Consider the following 20,814-nt stretch of genomic DNA (forward strand, 5'->3'; position numbering starts at 1 on the left):
AAGTTGGACTTGGATAAAATTCTCTCTTTCACCATTGTGGGGCAGAAGCCATAGGAAGAGAAAACGGAGTTTCCACTGAACAGAGAATGGAGCCACAGCACAGAGAATATGATCTTATTTCCAGAGTTGTGCAATAAAAGCAATGGGCTTTTATGCAGTGTTGGAGGGGATGAACCTGCCTACATCTTAGGACTTTGAAGTAAACTTTGAGCAATTACTCAATGTAGACATAATTATCTATAAATGTTCTCAAAGACCCTATGGCACAGACATTTATTGATCACCAAATATCTACATTCTCCCCTACATTTTCTAACCTGCTTGCAATTAAGTGGAACCATGGGGCTGATTCTGGCTGTGAGAAATGTGATACATCATTCCTAGGCTTTAGCACTTAAGAGCCAACATGTATAGTTAAAAGCCTTCCTACAAAGAAAATTCCAGGCCCAGCTGACATTATTGCTGAATTCTAACTAACATTTAAGGAAGAAATAATAACAATTCTCATAAAATCAGAGAAAACTGAAGAGGAAAAGATATGTCTCAACTCATTCTATGAGGCCAACATCGCTCTGACAGTGAAACCAGACAAAGATATTAAAAAAAAGAAAACTGTAGAATAATTTCCCTCATGAACATAGATGTAAAAATTCTTTAAAATTTAGCAAATTGAATCAAACCATATGTAATGTAAAAAGTACAATACATAATGACCAAATGGAGTTTATCCTAGGAATACAAACTAGTTTTGACATCCACAATTCAATCAACGTATTTCACCACATTAACAGACCATAAAAGAAAAACTATACGATAATCTCAATACACACAGAAAAAGTACTTGACAAAATTCAATATCCCTTCCTGGTAAAAAAAAAAAAAAAAGTCAGCAAACTGAGACTAGAAAGAAACTTCTTCAACCCAATAAAGAACATTCACAAAAGAATTTCAGCTAATATCATACTTAGTGACAAATGACTAAATGTTTTCCCCCTAAGATTATGATGTCCACACTTGCCACTCAACTGGATGCTCAATATTGTAATGTAAGTGCTAACCAGAGCAATCAGGCAAGAAAAGGAACTAAAACTTTCAGACTGTGAAGAAGAAAAAAGCAAAACTTTGTACTCAAAGATGAAATAATTGTCTATGTGGAAAATCAAATGGAATTTGTGAAAAAGCTATTAGAATAAGTGAGTTCTTTATACTATACACTATATAAACAATTAAAAATTGAAATTTAAAAATACTACCATTTTCCATAGCATTAAAAATATGAAAGATTTAGGGATAAATTTCACCAAAGCTGTGTAAGATCTAAATACCAAAACCATATAATATTGTTTGGAGAGAAATTAAAGTTCATGGATCAGAAGCCTCGATATTGTTAAAATGTCAGTTCTCCCCAAACTGATCTATCCATTAAACTCAATCCAAATCCGAATCTCAGGAGGCTTTTTAAATAAAAATGAACAGGCCGATTCTAAAATTAACACAGAAAGGCAAAGAACCTCGAAAAGCAAAAACAACTTTGAAAAAAAAGAACAAATTTGAAGAAATAACACTCCTTGGCTTCAAGATTTATTAAAAATCTGTATTAATGAAGATAGAGTGGTATTGGCATAAAGGTAGACAAATAGAGGAATGGAACAGACAAAATCTAGAAATAGGCCTGCCCTTATAAGGTCAATTGATTTGTGACAAAGGTGCTAAGGCAATGCAGTGGAGCAAGGGTAGTCTTCTCAACAAATGGTGCTGGAATGAGAAAACATTCATATGTCAATAAAAAAAGAACTTTGATCCATACCTCACACTAAAGACAAACGTTAATTCAAAAAGAATCGTAGTCCCTAATGTAAAACATAAAACTGTAAAATATCTAGAAGGAAACAGGAAAAAAACGTTGTGACCTTGGGGTAGGCAAAAATTTCTTAGCTACTACACCAAAAGCACAATCCATAGAGAAAAAAAATGTTACATAAAACTTCATCAACATTAAAAACACTTGCTCTTTAAAAGATAGTGTGAGGAAAATTCAAAGACAAACCCCAGATGGAGAGAAAACTTTTGCAAATCACATATTTAGCATATGTAAAGAACTGTCAAAACTAAAGAAAATAACCTCTCAAATTCATAAAAGACAGTTCATCGAAGTAGATATATGGAGGGCAAATAAGCACAGAAAAGATACTCAACATCATTAGGGAAATTCAAATTCAAACCATAATGAGATCAACTACATTCCTTTCAGAATGACTATAATTTAAAACACTGGCCATATATACCACGTGTTGGCAAAGATGTGGACAAACTGAAACTCATTCACTGCTGGCAGAAATGTAAAATGGTTCAACCACTTTGGAAAATACCATAGTGGTTTCTTAAAAAGACAACCACACAGCTACCATAAGACCCTACCATTCCATTCAGAGTAATTATGCCGAGTGAATTCAGCCAGACAAAAAAAAAAAAGAGTACATATTGCATTATTCCATTTAGGTAAATTTTAGGAAATGCAAACTAATCTGTAGTAACAGAAAACCTATCATTGATTGTCCTGAGGGAGAATATGGAGAAGGGTGAAAAAGAGAGGCTGAAAAGAGGCATAAGATCATTATACGGAGTGTGGATATATACACACACCCACCCACACATGTCAAAACGTGTCAAAGTGTACATTTTAAATATGTGCCATTTATTTTACTTCGATTATACCTCAATAAAGCAATGTTTTGAAAAGTGCTGTAGGGTAAAGATCAGATTAAGGGTGTGGCCCTCAATAAAATCTCTCTCTTGTATAAAATTACTAAAGGAAACGATCTGATTAAGATTATGGCCTTCTCTGTCCTATATTCCTTTACCATTAAATCAAAAGAAAGAAAAAGATGGGGAATTTAGAAAACAGGAAAAAATGCTCCATATCTGTTAACTATGTCCCCAAATGAACTGTGGGTGTGACCGCAACACAGAATTAATTACAATATGTTAAGAAATTACTAAGTTTTTACTAAGTTTATTTTTTGGGTGTATAGTTCAGTGATGCTTAGTATGTCACAAAGTTGTACAATTGTCACCATGATCTAATTCCAGAACCTTTTCATCATTCCAAAAAGAAATATCATCCCAGGTAGCAGTCACTTACTTTTTGCCTCCTCCCAGAAACCACTAATCTGTGAGCTTTTGTATCTGACTTCTATCACTTAGCATAATGTTTTTGTTTTTGTAAGTCTTCCAAACCCTGCATGTTTTTATTCTTATTTTTGTTTCAAGTTTTTATTTCAATTCTAGGTAACTTAGTGTACTGTTTTAAGGTTCATCCACATTGTAGTATGTGTCACCACTTCATTCTTTTTCATGGCTAAATAATATCTCATTATATCGATATACTACCTTTTATTTATCTGTTCATCTACTGTTAAGTCGGTTATGTTTTTAAGAGTCTTGTTCTGCTCAAGAAGCTACAAGCCTGAGCAATACCAAGCAAAACAAAACAAGCCTTTGACTATGTAAGACTTAAAACCAATCTCCTAATTTTAATTTTAATCCCCAATCTTCTAAAGGCAACTGAGAAATCTATACAGATTTTAAGGAGGGCATAGATGTTCTTCAACAGCTACTTCAGATGTGGCAAGGAGTTTATAGGAAAGGAAAAACCTCCAAAGAGCAGATTCAGGGACCACAAAGAACAGTGGACAGTGGTGTTACTCCAAGAGAGAAAACCAGGGCCTGATCCAGAATGTCCTTCATTCTCAGCATAGGGGAGGCCTCCAATCATCTGCAAAGCAGAGTTTTGAAATTGCTACATCCCACTGACTTCTGTGTGTCTCCCTTTTTCCCCTTTCCAAATAGGAGTGTTTATTTTTGCCCTTATACAGCAGATGTATGTTGGAGAGTAAGCTGGATAATTTACCTTTTTTGTTAGTCTTTTAGACCAAGTAGAACCAAGACTGGTCCAGATGTAGTCACCACATATCACCCAGAGATGCAGGATTATGAGCTAGGTTCACTGAATAGATGGGACTTTAGCGGCCTCCCTTGGAGAATGGTGGAGCCTGTTCTGTGTGTGGGAATGTTTTAGATCAGGTTGTCTAGAAGTAGAGTCTAAGATTCTTGTTCAAGTGATTTATTGGGAGCATGTTCTTAGGATAAAGGAATTTAGGGAAGAAGGATAGAGCAGGGGGGAAATCTAAGCATAACTGTGGTATTAGGTATAGAATAGATTCACTGTGATCCTATGGGAGACCTCTGGAGCACTAGGAGTAGCTACCCTGATGCAAGAGAAATGGCCTTTGGAACCCTATGTCATTCAATCACTGGCTGAGGTCCACTCCCCAGGGATAGAAGGTCCACTCACTTTCTGTTCAAAGAGGCTTCCCTTTGGCCAAGGGCAACTTTCCAAAAGAGAGAGAAGCTGTGAGCCATTGGCCAACACCTAGAGCAGCTAGGGATGTGTCCATCTGCCTAATGAAAGACATCAAGGTGGGGCACCAGTAGCATCCAGTATAGGGAAGTGGAAAGCATTAAGGATATTTGGTAAACAGAAGTGTGAACTGTGGCAGAGACATTTACTGCTTATTGAGTATCCATATATTTCTCTACATTTCCAGATTCCCTTTATAGTTAAGTGGAGTCGGATGGCCAAAGGACTTGAAGAAGGAACATTTGTCATTTTCAAGCCAAAGCATTTAAGAGCCTGACAGTCCCCCTCCCTCTGTCTCAGCAACAATGAAGCTCAAGTGTTAAGATGTCAGCATCTCCATTGGCCTATGTCCCCGAGTGATTCTGTGGAGCAGAGCCACCCCATCGCCCACCTTGTTGACTCACATTGGACTTAGAATCTGAGCTCAAAATAAACCTTTGTTAGGTTAAGCCACTGGTTTTGAGGTTAATTCATTGACATAGTATAAGTGAGTTTGTCCATTAGCTTTCAATTAGGAAAGCAGAACTCCTATAATTGATATGGCATTTGGAAGTTAGACCTTAGACAGCTATGGGATCTGGTGAGGTGCTATATGTCTCTGCATCTGGTGATGAGCCCAAGGTCATTACAGGTATCAGGGTTAGAAGGAAGAAACACTGAACTTGAAGAGGAAGAGAGCAAGGACACACTGGAACCCACAAGGACAAAGCCAAAATCATCTGTTCTCACCATCTCAAATTTAATGATGTGGGGAGCCTGCAGAAGTTGGCCCCTTTTGTCAAGGAGCCGCATAAGCATCTGGCCCGGAACTTGAAGCTGAGGAAGATCCTGCAGGACTTGAGGAGTCTACAGGCCCAGAATCTGTTGTCCCAAGCCCGCATATCAGCAGCAATGTATGAACTCTGCAGTATTGCCTGGCACCTTACATTGACCTTCAGCAAATAGTGACTACGGCCTCATCTTTACCTTCTAGAATCTCTTGTGGCCCACCAGAAACCAGAACCACACAAGGAATGAAATTCTGGGAAACGTAGTCCCAGGTTAACAGCGAGGTTGACACAAGACAAAGTCAACACATGTGGCCTAACTTAATACAGGCCTTAATGGAGGGGGCAATGTGATACCCAGAAGGGGGCTTGTCAGTGGAACCTGAGTGACAGACAAAATAAACTAAAATAGGATCAAAACAAAGACCATTTTCTTAGTTACACCTGGTGAAGGATAGTCATCAATTCTCAGAGAGAGAACAAAAATACATATTAATGCAGGGAATGCAAAACGGTGTTATACTTTACATAATTTACAGTGGCTAAAAGCACAAGTTTTGTAAAGTCAGAAACCCATTTACAAGTTGTGTGTGCTTATGTGAATTATCCTCTCTGTGACTCATTTCTACATCTGAAAATGGGGATAATAAAACTCTTCTTATAGGCTTGTTGGTAGGATTAAATGAATTAATAAAGAGAAGGCACTTAGAGCAGTGTGTGGTATGTAAGTGCTTATTAAGTGTTGTATATCATCCTGCTTTACCTTTACAATAAAATATATACATTTATTTTTATTTTTTGAAATATATTTTTAACTTCATTTACTTATTTTCAGAGACAGAGAGAGAGACAGAGAGAGAGAGAGAGAGATAGAGAGAGAGAGAGAGTGTGTGTGCTTGAGGGCAGAGAGAAGGAGACAGAATCCTAAGCAGGCTCTGCACTGTCAGCACACAGCCCAACGTGGGGCTCGAACTCACAAACTGTGAGATCATGACCTGAGCTGAAACCAGGAGTTGGACACTTAAAAGACTGAGCCACCCAGGTGCCCCTAAAATATATACATTTATGATTTTCAGTAAATTTCTAGGTTGTCTTCATGAAGTTCTGGGTGAGATGCTTCTTCCATGTGTTATGTATTTCTCTGCCTGATAGTTGTAGGCAAGATTCTGGTCTCCACAATAGGGAAAACCAAGTCTGTAGTCTCTCTTGCAGAATGTTTCCCATTCAAGAAAGTTTCTGATACAATATGCACCTCATGAACATGAACTATTCTCCTTTCTATACATTTATATGTCTCAGAGAAACACAGGACTGCTGGCGTAGAAAAATAATATATATTCACATTCCATGAATAATCAGAGCAAAAGCAAAAAACCATCTACTTTTTAGGAAGCTCTTCTAAATTCCGCCCTGTGTGTTCAATCAAGATTTCTCAGGTAAATAAAGTCAAGGTATTCAAGCAAGTGCAACTGTGGTTTATCAGACTCAATTCTAGATCTGGGATGATTTTTACTGGAATGCGTGTGCATGTACGTGTGCGCGTGTGTATGTGTGTATAAGAGAGGCTGTTACCAAATCTGAGTTTGGATTTAGTAGATTTTCACAGCCAGTTTGGTTGATTGTATTTTGTTTAAATGTTATTTGAAAACATTCAGTACCTTTTTGGGGGTAAGCCAGGGTGCCATGATTGTACAAGACCTCACTGGGCAAGGAAGTTTATAATAGAACCATCTCTTTTTTATAAATGAGGTGTGGCTGAGCCTTTCCAGTTGTTGTTATCCAGAAGAAAAAAAAAGTCTTCAATGCCATGTAAAAATATCATGAAGTTGTATGCTATTGAGTCTCATGTCTGAGTTCTTTCCAGGGTCTCTAGGGTACTGAGAAGACTCTTCTCTGTCAACTGCTGGTCATGGATGATTCCATGCCATGGTTCACAAAAGGGGTTCAATCGACCCTCTTATCTCTCTTTAGTGGGATCCATAAAGAAAAATGTTCTCCCAAGATCCTCTCTCTTTCTGGCCACATTGTTCAACTTAAACTAGATCAATGTGGATTTTTAAAACTGATGGATCACTGTGGCAGACTTCTGTTTACTAACAGAAGCCCGATTTTTAGCTAGGTACATTGCTTCCCAGAATAAAGGACTACATCCTATGTCTTCTTTTGTTGAAATCAAGTTTTAGCCAATAGGATTTGGTGGAAGTGGTATATGCAACTTTGAAGGAATTTCTTTAAAGGAGCTGACTCACTTTGCGGGAAGAGCCTTTTTGCTTTCCTTCCGTTCTCTTTCCTAGACTGCATATATAATGGCTGGAGCTTTGGCATCTACCTTGGAACATGGGATGACCTTAAGGACAGAAGAAGCCACATGGTGAGAATGGCTGGACAAAAAGGATGGTCCTTGATCCCTGACGACTTTGTGGAGCTGTCACATGAATAGTAGACTGTCTACCTGTGATCTGGTTTTATGCAAGAGAACAAACATTTGTGATTTTAGGCACCGTATTCGGGTTTTGACTAACAGTAGTTAAATGCAGTTCTTGAATACATTTAGGAAATCTTAGAAGGTTATTAGGAATATGCTTTTTACCTCTTGGCTCAGGCTTTTGCCTGGATGGTGTTCCCTGTGGATCCTCCTTTGGGTCCTAATCTAGCTTTCCTACCTCAGGCTGGTGACAACTGATTAAATTCACATGGCCATTGAATGCTCCCCCCCCCTCCCCATATGATTGCTTCAGCCCTTCCCACAGGAAGAATTTTACCCCCGGTTTCCTTCAAGCACTGAGCAGTATCTTTGATTTAAGCCAGTAGACCTGGACAGAGATCAGATACTGGTTCCAGAGCAGTCTCAGTTTTACGAATGAGGATGAGTCCAGATCATCCAATTCTAGTTTAAATACCTCATCAATGAAAACTGCAAAGTGGATGGCCCTTTTAACTGTGCCACCTACTGTGTCCATTTAGGTCCTCTGAGAAGCAGATGCCAATATGGAATTAAATGTGCAAGAGATTTATTGGGGGTAATACCTGTGAAGAAAAAAGGGAAAAGGAGGAAGAGGCACAGATTTGCCAGTAAGAAGTGATGGACTTGGTCTGTAACAGATGGGGAAAATCCCAGCTTTGCTAGCCCAAGGCTGAGGTCCTGGTTTGAAGCGAATTTTGACGATAGCCAGTTATTTAATGGGGAGACTCAGGAAATCAGAGAAACACAGAAATGCTGAGATAGATTCTCCATACCCCCTCCGTGGACTTCCAAGCTAAAAAACACTGGGGAGGGCCAAATGATTCTGGAGAAAAGTGGAAGCCAAGGGAAACATGACAACTGGCTACAGCTTTGAATGCATTCCTTAACCATGCACAGTTCACTCAGCAAAGGGTGGAAGTGTTATGAGCTCAGTTGTTAGAACACAACTTAAGCCAAATTAATTGGCTAGACACTAAGCTACTCAGACCCAGAGTTAACCTTTAGAAAGTTGGGCTAAAATGTAAAAATAAGACGTAAAACTCTGAACAAAGATGTCACCAGCTGCATACTGGGACTAAGGTGGGAAGGTAGGGGTTGTGGGGAGGTAAAGACAGATCCTGCAGTTTAAATTCAGACAAGTTACTAAACACCGAACAAACAAAGCAACCAGACAAAGAAACACTCAGAGAAATAAAATAATCCAGAGTTATTATAACATATAAAATATTACCTAAAATGTCTACTTTTAAACCAAAATTTACTAGACATACAAAGATTTTGCAAAGTAACCCACACTCAGGAAAAAAGTAGTCAATAGAGACTGACTCTGAGTGGACCCAGATGTTGGATTTAGCAGAGAATGTCTTCAAACACTTTAGCGAGTGTTATAAATTCGTTCAAGGAATTGAAGGAAACTATGCTTGACAAATTAAAAGAATGTTAATAATGAGTTAACAAACAGGGAATCTCAACATAGAAAAAAATCATAAAAACCAAATGAAAATTCTAGAGCTGAAAAGTACAATAACAGAAATGAAAAATGTAATAAAGCTGTTTAAAATATCATTTTGGTCAATTGCTTTCAGCTCTCTTTTTTTGGCAGTTGTAGAGGATAAATTTTTAGCCTTCCTACTAGACAAAGAGTATTTTTTAAAGGCAGAGAAAATTATTGTCAAATGTTGTTATTTATATTTCTACTGCTTTTTTCCTGAAAATATTTTGAGGTGGTAAATAATTGTTGAAATAGAAACACAATTTTCTTATATGGTCAATTAATCTATAAAAAGGAGGCAAGACTATACAGTAGGGAAAAGACAGTGTATTCGCCAAACAGCGCTGGGAAAACTGGATAGCTAGATGCAAAAGAATGAAACTGGACCATTTTCTAACACCATACATAAAAATAAACTCAAAATGAATTAAAGACCGAAATGTGAGACCTGAAACCATAAAAATCCTACACAAGAACACAAGCAATGTCTCCAACATTGGCTGTAACAACATTTTTCTAGGTATGTCTCCTAAAACAAGGGAAACAAAAGCAAAAATAAATTATTGGAACTACATCAAAATAAAAAGCTTTTATACAGTGAAAGAAATCTTCAATAAAATGAAATATCAGCCTACTGAATGGGAGAAGATATTTACAAATTATATATATGATAAGGGGTTAATATCCAAAATATATAAAGAACTCCTACAACTCAACACCAAAAAACAAATAATCTAATTTTAAAATGGGCCGAGGACCTGAATAGACATTTCTCCAGAGAAGTCATCCAGATGGCCAACTGACACAGGAAAAGGTGCTCAACATCACTCATCATCAGGGAAATGCACATCAAAACCACAAGGAGATATTATCCCGCACATCAGAATGGTAGAATCAAAAAGACAAGCAGTAGTAAGTGATGACAAGGATGTGGAGGAAGGGGAACCCTCTTGCACTGGTGGTGGGAATGCAAACTGGTGCAGCCACTCTGGAAGACGGTGTGGAGGTTCCTCAAAAATTAAACATGAGATACCATATGACCCAATGATTCTACTCCTGGGTATTTAGCCGCAGAAAGCAAAAACACTAGTTTGAAAAGATACACGCACCCCTATGTTTATAGCAGCACTATTAATAATAGCCAAGATATGGAAGCAACCTAAGTGTCCACTGATAGACAAATGGATAAGGAAGATGTGACATGTATACACAGTGGGATATTACTCAGCTGTAAAAAAGATGAGATTGTGCCATTTGCAACAACATGGATGGACCTAGTGGGTATTATGCTAAGTGAAATAATTCAGATAGAGAAAGACAAATACCCTATCATTTCACCCATATTTGGAATCTAAACAAAACAAAGCAAATGAATAAACAAATAAATAAAAAGCAGAATGGGACCTATAAATGCAGAGAGCAAACTGATGGTTGCCAGAGGGGAGGGGGTGGGAGAAGGCACAAAATGGGTGACGGGGAGTGGGAGATCCGGGCTTCCAGTTATGGAATGAATAAGCCATGGGAATATAAAGCACAGCATAGGGAATATAGCCAATGATATCGAAATAGCGTGGTATGGTGACAGATGGCAGCTACACTCGTGCTGAGCACAGCAGAAGATACAGAGAAGTAGGATCGGTATGAGGGACACTTGAAACCAGTGGAACACTGTATGTCAACTATACTCAAGTTTAAAAATAAAAAAAAATGGTTAGGACTTACCAACTTCCCTATCATTGCCCTTTCCAACTCAGGGCTAAGCAGAGAAAGCCAAATACGCTCTTCAACACAACCGCTGGGATGCCCCACTTCTTGTTAGCCTGCCCAGGGCTTTCCCATGCCACCAACTTCTAATTAGAGCATACCTGAAGCCTTCCATTTTTTTCACCATCAAGCTTTTCCACTTCTTACCTATCTGTGTCTGCCAAATGCGAGTGGCCATGGCTGACTCTCTTGCTACACCAAGCTGTGCGCAAATCGCTCCCCTTGGTTTAAAAATAAATACAGAAGCCATTTTCCAACTCCATCGAGCCTTACACAAATGTAAGAACTCTCCCTGCAGTAGATTTTGGGAGGTCAGATTTTTACCCTAAGATTTAGAGGATTTGGCAGGCTATTTGATCATTGGTAAAATCATTTATATTACTTTAAGAAACTTGGACACGGTAGGCAGTTGCTTAAAGGAAAGTGTATTTGTATTACAAAACCAAGTTGCTTCAGCTTTTTGAGCTATGCTCCAATCCAAGTTCAGAGGGAAGGTCCATGTTTCTCTGTATTATTTGGGTTTCATTTCTCTTTCAATCTTGGCCACTTCAATCCCTTCAAGGCCTCTTTTTAAGGTCTCCCATGGTTGGTGAAATGCCACATTTCTTCCAACCTCTCAATTTTCTCTTTCATGATTATTCCCCTTAGTATTGGACACCAACCCTGAGATAGGTACTCTGCTTGGCTCCTTATGAGGATGTAAAATCTACCACGTGGAGAATTTTAAGGAACAAGTGACACAGATCCGCCTCCTAGTCTGACAACAATTTTATCAGTTTATGCATGTATCTTACTCCTTTTCTTATCGCTTCACCTGCACCCTGAGCCCTAGGTCTGACATTTCAACCCTTAATGAAAATAAATTGTTCTGGCTTTCTAAATACGAAATCCTGCCACTAAGAAGTCATAACCCTACGATGTAGTTCTGACATTGGCCTCATGCTGAAGACTGGGGTGTGGTCTTTTGGAGTACTCTCTCTCCTGACTCCTGAAAACACTTACTTGGATGTATTCGTGCATGGAGTAATCCCTTTACTAATGATTATGAAAGATAGGAAAAACACTGTCCAATTATGTTACCTCATTCAGCTTTTCAGGAAGTAGGAGGCATGAAAATCCTTTGCAAATCAATGCAAATGCGTCTGTTACAAACACAGGGGACAGACAAGGTGTATTGTTTGATATTTGGGAACTTCTAAGAAAACGGGATAAATTCCTCTTTCTGTCGATCGTAGACAATTCCTATTCTTCCATTTCCTCCTTTTTCCATGTCTTCCCACACATACAAATATCGCTGGCATCTCTATCACACAACCCAAAGAATCATTTTTTTGAGCACTTAAATGGAAAGTGAAGGAGATATGGGATATTCCATGTGTGTTCGTGGAGCACTTCTATGGTGACATCACACTGACCATATCCAGTATATCATACGTGCTAAGATACAGGGTGCATATGGTATGGTTAAGGATATTTTCATATACTGCAAGAATGAATGTGTAATGAGTGTTTTTTTTTTTTTCAAGCGCACACCACTGTCTGTGTGGGTGGTAGGAAGGGGGGAAACAGATCTGTGTGGATCTTCACTGAATATCCTGGAGAACAGAGCTGACAAAACCTAGAAGACGTACCCATTTGCTGGAGTACAAGGGACACAATCAGGGCTGATGTCAGCAGGTCCTTGTGATCAAAAGCAAGCAGGGAGAGTTCGTACCTTTGTGTAAGGCTCGATGGAGTTGGAAAAGCCAAGTCATGTCATTATATCTGAAGCTAGGATGTACTCAGATCGGCAAAAGGGAATTTGGGATTTGGTTAAATTCCGTTATGCATTTTCTAGTATTCCTAGGAACTCACAGTCATGCTTTCGCAACGTGACTGTTTTATGCGGATTTAACTGTCTCCAAAATGAGTTTTAGTCCATAAAAAGTATAAAATAGTCCACGGTCCTTCACTCAGGTAACTGTAAAGGCACGTGGATATGCCCTCCACTGGCATATACAGTAAACGTATTCAACCGTGGCAGCTTTCTTGTTTTCCTGGGATCACAGTTAGCCTCCATTTCCAATCTACCTTGAAGTTGGGCCCATACCATTGAATGGCAATGGAATGTAGGCAGAAGGGATATGTACAACTTCCAGGCCTGGAGGATGCCAAGGCACAAAGGTGATACCAAAGCCACCAAGTGATAACAGCCAAAGCTCCCTGACTTACTGTGTGAAGCAAGGCCATCCGCTGACCCTTGCTATATTTTGACATGACCAAGAAATAAACACTTATTGGTTATTAAACCATTTAGATTTAGCATTTGTTACAGCAATTAAACTACATAGATTCACGCAACGAGGATCTTTAACAGAAGACAAGGTAGAAATTTCTGATGTCTAATGATCTCACAGTTCGCTTGTGAGAAATAACATTCTGAAGTTTTACAGTAATTGGCCAGTTCTGATCAGTTATTCTCCACTTGATGTATCACAATTGCCTATGGAGTTATTTTTAAAGGCATATCCAGGCCCTGGTCTTGACCTAGTGAATCAGAACCAGGTAAGGCACAGGCAGTTATTATGTTTAAAAACTTCCCTGTGTTTTACATATACCCTTGGCAATGAGGCATTACTCTAAAATAAGACAGATCTTACCTTCAGATTAAGCTAGATTGTCAAGCCTCATGGTTTGGGGAACATATAATTTGAATTGAGTTCTTTAAAGTATATTTTGATTATATTAAAAAATATTAACATCTAACAAAATTGACTTGTAGATGTACAGTTCTATGAATTTTACACAAGTATCTTTTCAGGTAACACTACCCATATCAGCATACAGAACAGTTCATCTCTCCAACAAAAATTTACCTTACACTAACTACCCTTTTGTAGTCACACCCTCCCCTCCCCCAAAGCCCTCGCAACCATCCATCTGTTCCCCGGACGTTTCGAGAACGTCATAGAAATAAAATCATATACAGGTGACCTGGTGAGACGGGTTTCTTTCACTCAGCATAATGCTTCTGTGATTCATGTCACTGGCATCTATCAACAGTTTCTCTTTAATGCTGAGTAGTATCCCATCTTAGGGACCTACTACTCTTTGCTTCCACTCACCATGGAAGATAGTGGATGGTTTCCAGGTTTGGGAGATTGTGAAGAGAAGTGCTATTAAAGCATTTGTGTATTGGTGTCTGCATCATCCTAAATTTTCCCCTCTCGAGGGCCATGTTTCTCAACTTCAGTACTGGTGACATTTTGGGATGGGTAGTTCATTTGGGAGGGGCCGTCCTGTGCACTATAGGATGGTCAGCAGCATCCCTGGCTTCTACCCACTAGATGCCAGCAGCACCCCCACCCCCCACCTCCCTGCCCTCCTTGTGAAAAATAAAAAAATGTCTCCAAATATTGTCCCCCTAGTGGAGAACTACCGCCTTAGGGAACAAAAACCTGACGAGTATCACTTTTTGTCTTAAAATGCCTTTATTCACCTACATTTCTGAAGCAAATTTTCTCTGGACGTGGAATTCTAACTTGACAGGTGTTTTCCTTCAGCATATTAAAAAGAGATCATATTATCCTCCAGATTTCATTGTTTCTGTTGACAAGTCAGTTATCAAGTGCTAAGTGTTCCTTTTGAGCTAATGTAACATTCTTTCTGATCACCTGCATAGTCGTACCATGGGTGAAATGAACTCTTGACAGAAAGAAGATCTACTTCTGATAATGAAACCGATGAGGCCACACACATACCCAAAAAGTAGGAAAGGTTTGCTACACACACAATGAGGCTCACTGGGGAGAGCAGGGTGGGCTTCCCGAGCTGGTCTGAGAATGGTTTGAGAAAGCAAGGAAAGAAGAATGGCTTGGGATTTTTGCGGTGGTCAGGGAATGGGGCTGGACTAAGGGTTCCCACCTATAGGCCAAGGTTTAAACTTTGGTCTGATGCCAAAGAAGAGAGCACCTGGGCTTTCTTTACAAAAAAAAAAAAAAAAAAAAGATTTTATTTTTAAGTAATCTCTACACTCAACGTGGGGGTTCGAACCCACAACCCCGAGATGAAGAGTCACACGCTCTAGTGACTAAGCCAGCCAGGTGCCCCAACACCTGGGCCTTCTTTTTTTAATTTTTTTTAAATGTTTACTTATTTTGAGAGAGAGACAGAGCGCGAGCAGGGGAGGGGCAGAGGGAGAGGGAGACACAGAACCGGAAGCAGGCTCCAGGCTTTGAGCTGTCAGCACAGAGCCCGACACGGAGCTCGAACTCACAAACTGTGAGATCATGACCTGAACCGAAGCCTGAGGCTCAACCGACTGAGCCACCCAGGCGCCCCAACACCTGGGCCTTCTTATCAGCTTGCCCAGGGGCAGAAGGGAAAGAGGGTGAGGTGGGCTTAAAAGTTGTCAAGTAGCATAAAAGATAGGAGCCATACTCTATTATAAGTGTTATAAGGTTTTCTATGAAGTGCATTGGTGTGGGTTTATATTTTCCCTGCTTGAGGTCTGTAGTGCTTCTTGAATTTGGGGGCTAATTTTTGGTCTTGAAAAGTTCTCAGAAATGATTTCTTTAAATAGTACTTCTGTTCTATTTTCTCTTTCCCTTTTGGGATTCCAAATACACATGTATTCAACCTTTTCACAGCACCACAAATGTCTCAATGATTCTTTTGTATATTTTGCATCCTTTTGTCTCTTTGTGCTCCAGTCTGAATATTTCCTTCTGGCCTAGCTTTCAGTTTACCATTTTTTTTTCTGTCCATCTATTACGCCCATTTAATAATGTCTTAATTTCACTGCTTGTATTTAGTTCTAAAATTCACATTCAGTTATTTTTTTAAAAAAAATATTTATTTTGAGAGAGAGAGCAAGTGAGCAAGGAGGGGAGGGGCAGAGAGGGAGGGAGAGAGAGAATCCCAAGCTGGCTCCATGTTGTCAGGGCAGAGCCCAACACATTTGGTTCTTTTTTAAATAGTTTCCATTTTCTACCAAAATTCTCCATCTTCTTCAAAACTCTCCATCAAGAATTCCTTGAAAATGTTAGAATTTAGGAACAACTAATACCTTTTGCTGAAAAGCAACCTCATGTGCCAGGCACATCTATTCAGGCTTCCTTCCTCCCAAATTTTGGCCCCATACTATCTTCATAGCACTCTGATACTTTCAAATTCTTCAAATACATGTATTTGGCCAACTTTTCTATCTGTTCCCAGCGCCTGGGTGGTTTGAGCCACTTCCTAGGAATTACCAGAAGACTACAGACTTGCTTTGTTCAAAAAAAAATTTTAATGCTTATTTTTTGAGAGAGAGGGAGAGAGAGCGTGAGCAGGGGAGGGGCAGAGAGAGAGGGAGACACAGAATCCGAAGCAGGCTCCAGGCTCCGAGCCGTCAGCACAGAGCCCGATGCGGGGCTTGAACTCACGCACTGCGAGATTGTGACCTGAGCCGAAGTCGGACACTCAACCGACTGAGCCATCCAGACGCCCCCAGACTTGCTTTAAAGCCTGGGATAATTTTATAAGACAACTGTCCCAGTTTGTCAAAACTTAGTGTCATGAAAAAAAGATGATGAGGGAACTCTGTGAGATTAAGAGAGACTTGAGAGACAACCTAATATAATACATGGACCTTGTTTGATTCTCCATTCAAGTGAACCGGCTACTAAAAGGTATTTTGGGAAGAACACGGGAAATTTGAGGAAGAGATTGGGGAGTAAATAGGTGATATTAGAAAATTATTGATAACTGTGTTAAATGAAAATTCTGGCATTGCAGATATGCACAAAAATGTCATTTTTAGAAATGTATACTGATGTGTTTAGCGTTAGAACATCAGGATGTGCTGGTAGGACATGGGACAAAAAGCAAAGTGTAATTGACTTAAATCCGCATGGGGGTTTGTGGGCATTTATTATATTAATCTTCCTACTTTTCTACATATTTGAAATGTCTCACGATAAATTTTTTTAAACACACAAGAGGTAATGTTACCAGATTTCATATTTAAAGTCTCTAGCTTTAACTTCTAAAGCTGTATAGTATCTAGTAATGAGGAAAATCAACCAAAGATCCATCTGAGGCTTAAAAGTTTTCCCAAATTGGTTTACACTTCTACATAATTTTGTAATTCTTAATTACTATATGCAGTAAATTAAATAATTATAATAATTAAGGAGCTAATATAAGTCTGAGGCCTAGCTGGAAAATAAACATTATCCAAACAAATGAAATGAAACATTCCTATGCGCAGAATTTTAATGATTATAAGCAACTGATAGACTAAGACTTTCCTTAGAAAACTTTTGTTATAATAACCTTCATGCCACCTTTCCCACAGGGAAAGTTCTGTAAAAATTTAAAGGTAGCGTACTACTATTTTGACAATTCTAAACAAATTACTTGTAAAGATTGATTGTGAGGAAGTTCAATAGGTTTTCTAGAATATAAAAAAATTTTTTTTCACCTTAGGACAGATGCTTACCATTGACTGAACCAGCTAAGACTTTTCTTTAAAAATTTTTTAACGTTTATTTATGTTTCAGAGAGACAGATTGTGAGTGGGGGAGGGGCAGAGAGAAAGGGAGACACAGAATTGGAAGCAGGCTCCAGGCTCTGAGGTGTCAGCACAGAGCCCGATGCGGGGCCCGAACTCACAAACCGCGAGATCATGACCTGAGCCTAAGATGGACGCTTAGCTGACTAGGCCACCCAGGCATCCCCCCAGATAAGACTTTTCTTAGGTAAAAATAAAAAGGGATCGGGGCACCTGGGTGGCTCTGTCGGTAAAGCGTTCGACTCTCGACTTCAGCTCAGGTCACAATCTTGCGGTTCGTAAGATTGAGCCCCACATTGGGCTCTGAGCTGACAGTGCAGAGCCGGCGTGGGACTCTCCTCTCTGTCTCTCAAAATAAATAAACTTAAAAAAATAAATACAAAGGTATCACCGTTACTTTACACATTTCTTAAAATTAGGTCCAGCTCTCTGGTCCACTGCTAACCTTACTTAAGACATCTTACCTATCGTAATCGACCTGTATTATACATGCCACATGAAAGTGGAAGCAGGTGGAACTATTTGGGGATGCAGCCTGGCTCGGACAGGTAACTTTTCCTGCTGTAGTTTTAGTAAATAATTTTAGGGTTAGGATTACATTTCCTGACATTTTCAGTAATTAGGATTGTGAATTGTTGGAGGAACTATTTACCAAAAGCCTGTCAGTCTGTGGTCTCTTTAATGCAGCTTCTTCCAATATAAACATCTCATTTTATCGTAGTCAATATATTTATACTACATTATGCCCCCAACATCCCATACTCCCAAGAAGGCTAAATGTACATAGGTATGCAACCAAAAACTGACCTTAGTAGGTCACTCTTCTCATTCTTTAAAAAAAATTTTTTTTAACATTTATCTTTTGAAAGACAGAGACACAGAGCCTGAGCAGGGGAGGGGCAGAGACAGAAAGAGACACAGAATCCAAAGAGAGAGAGGGAGACACAGAATCCGAAGCAGGCTCCAGGCTCCCATCTGTCAGCACAGAGCCTGATGTGGGGCTTGAACCCATGAGCTGTGAGATCATGACCTGAGCCGAAGTGGGACGCTTAATTGGCTGAACCACCCAGGCGCCCCTTGGTAATTCTTTAGCTCTCTTTTCCTGCTGAAAATCTGATATCAAACTAGGGAAGATTACAATTCAGATAAATCCAGGGCCCAATTAATTCTTTCAACATATTTTCCTTGTGAACAAATTTCTCTTGCCAAAATTATATCTTTTGTTTAGAAGGGAGGTCACAAACTGCTTCTTGTGGGCCAAATTTGGCCTGCAGCAATGACTTGGCTCTCCCTAACTTATGTATGTACATGCACACAAATGAGTTATCCATATAAAAACCCAGATTTCCACCTTCTTTTCGAAATGCTGAGAATCGGGGGCGCATGGATGGCTCAGTCGGCTAAGCACCTGACTTCAGCCTGGGCCATGATCTCACGGTTCATGGGTTTGAGCCCCACGTCAGGCTCTGTGCTGACAGCTCAGAGCCTGGAGCCTGCTTCGGATTCTGTGTCTCCCTCTCTCTCTGCCCCTCCACCACTTGTACTCTCTGTCTCTCTCTTTCTCTCTCAAAAATAAACAAACATTAAAAAAGATAGAAAATAAAACGCTGGGGATCGGGGAATACTGGACGCAGTCTTGAGAAACAGCAGTTACCAGCTAGAAGAGAGCAGCCACAGCTCCAATATGCATACCTGTTTAGCCTTTGAAAATACTTTAGTTACATGACCCCTGGTTTAAATGCACTGTTTGTTTAATTCAATAAAATATCCCCATCACTCTTGAGATAAAGACTTTCCAACCTTTTGATTTGTCTCCTCTTTTTACTTACTCACTTCTTACTCTTACAAGGTAAAAAAGTAAGCCACATCTTCAAGCTCTGTCTAAAAAAGATACTGTAAGCTTTTTAAAGAACTACTATCAGATGAAAAATCTTTAAACCATGTGCCCTGCTGGCAAAAGGAAACTTTATAAGTCTGGAAATGTCTTCAGTCTTGGTAGCCTCCCAAAATCAAAGCAGGCAGAAAAATGCTTAATTGAAACTCAGGAGCATGATAACGTAATCAGTCTGGTTGTCTCCCCCAGTAATTATTCAGATTTTCAACTCTAACTCCATTGCCACTTGGGTCCCTGAGGGTAGAGGTCTGTGACAATAACTTTGGCTTCGTTCTTGTGGCCAACCCTGATGATTATAAAATGAGTTGGCCTAATTTTCTTGTGGATGCTTCTGATCGTGTTCACTACTTCTGTTGGAAGAGTTTCTCCTCTGCTCATGGCAAGACTTTCTTTTCCCTCTACGGATTTGTAATGGCCTATGGGCAGCAGCATTATACTGCAATAAACCATATGGCAAATACTTAAAAAAACTGAGATTAAACTTACAGTGTGTGTGTGCAAATTTCTAAGAAACAGATCCTTACCCAAACTCTATGACTGTACATGTGAGAATTTATTTGACAATCATTTGACATTTAACGCAAGCCACCGTGTGTGGGATCCTGGAAAAGATAACACCCCGTGACAATTCCTGCTTTGCTGTAACTGGTGGTACACGAGATAGAAATCTCAGTATCATAGAGCACCTCCACTGAAGATACTTAATCAGTAAAGATCCAGAATTTTGCAAGTCTTTTCATTTTAGGAAAAGTCATAGCAAGAATATACGAGGGTAGAGACTATGAACAACTGAGGATGTTTTGTGTGATCTGTAGCTCTCAACCTGACGTCTTGCTATGGGTTGAATGGTCTCCTGGAGAAGATATTAAAGTCCTAAGCCCTCACAATGTGGTATTATTTGGGAAAAGAGCCTTTAAAGAAATGATCAAGTTAAAATGAGGTCAGTAGGGTGAGCTCTAATCCAGTAGGACCAGTGTCCTTACCAAAAGGGGAAATCGGAAACGGAGATGGGCACGCACAGAACAAAGACAATGGGGAGACAATGCAGTGCGAGGACAAAGGGTTGGAGTGATGTATCTAGAGGACAACACCTGAGGCTACCAGAAGTCAAGAGAGGCTCCCTCCAGATGGAGCATGGCCCAGCAAACACCTTAAGTGCAGACTTCCGGCTTCCAGGACTATGAGACAATAAATCTCTATTGTTTGAAGCCACCCGGCTTAGGGTACCTTGTTACGGAAGCCCTAGGAAAGTAATACAAGAACCTTTCCAGAACTGTACGGTTTCTTCATACATAGCAAGGCCTTAGTGCCTCCCAAGTTCTCCTTTTTAACGTTTTGACACAGATTTGCATGCTCTTTTATGATGCCTAAAAAGTTCTACCACTACTGACATTTTCGAAGTTAATACCCATTTAACATTTGGTTCATAATGATCTGAACAAGGTCGGTGAACCCCTAAATGTGAAGTCAACAGATTC

The sequence above is a fragment of the Panthera tigris genome, chromosome X (assembly GCF_018350195.1).
Source record: "Panthera tigris isolate Pti1 chromosome X, P.tigris_Pti1_mat1.1, whole genome shotgun sequence".
In the NCBI taxonomy this organism is placed as follows: domain Eukaryota; kingdom Metazoa; phylum Chordata; class Mammalia; order Carnivora; family Felidae; genus Panthera; species Panthera tigris.